Source organism: Carassius gibelio, chromosome B5 (genome assembly GCF_023724105.1).
Source record: "Carassius gibelio isolate Cgi1373 ecotype wild population from Czech Republic chromosome B5, carGib1.2-hapl.c, whole genome shotgun sequence".
In the NCBI taxonomy this organism is placed as follows: domain Eukaryota; kingdom Metazoa; phylum Chordata; class Actinopteri; order Cypriniformes; family Cyprinidae; genus Carassius; species Carassius gibelio.
In genome coordinates, this window is record NC_068400.1 from 357579 (window position 1) to 358228 (window position 650).

A 650-nucleotide genomic window follows, 5' to 3' on the forward strand; every position below is an offset into this window, starting at 1 on the left:
TGAGAGGCTCTTTTTATACTCAATCATGTTGAAGATTGACCTAATAAGTTGCAAATGGGTCCTCCAGCTGTTCCTTATATGTACATTTAACTTTTCCGTCCTCTTATTGCTACCTGTCCCAACTTTTTTGGAATGTATAGATCTCATGAAATCCAAAATGAGCCAATATTTGGCATGAAATTTCAAAATGTCTCACTTTCAACTTTTGATATCTATATTGTATTGTGAATAAATATAAGTTCATGAGATTTGTAAATTATTCCATTCCTTTTTTACTCACAACTTGTACTGTGCCCCAACTTTTTTGGAATCTGGTTTGTATATACATCAGCTCTGTTAATGCCAGAAACCAGCTTATTCAGTACAAGGTGCTGCATGGATTACATTATTCAAGGGTCAAGTGAACACTTTTAAATAAGTGTGAATCTGCGAAGGGCTGTCTTTGTCATATTTTCTGGGCATGCCTAAAACTATGGTATGATGATTGTTCTTGAACTATGGTATGAATCTGTTCTTCGCATTTGGAAGAAAAAGTCGAAGTCACTATTCAAAACTTGGTTGTCAGAAATCTCCACTCTGCATGTGGAAAGATTTAGATATAGTATTTCTGGAAATATAGATCAGTCTGATGCTTCTCGGAGACCTTTTTC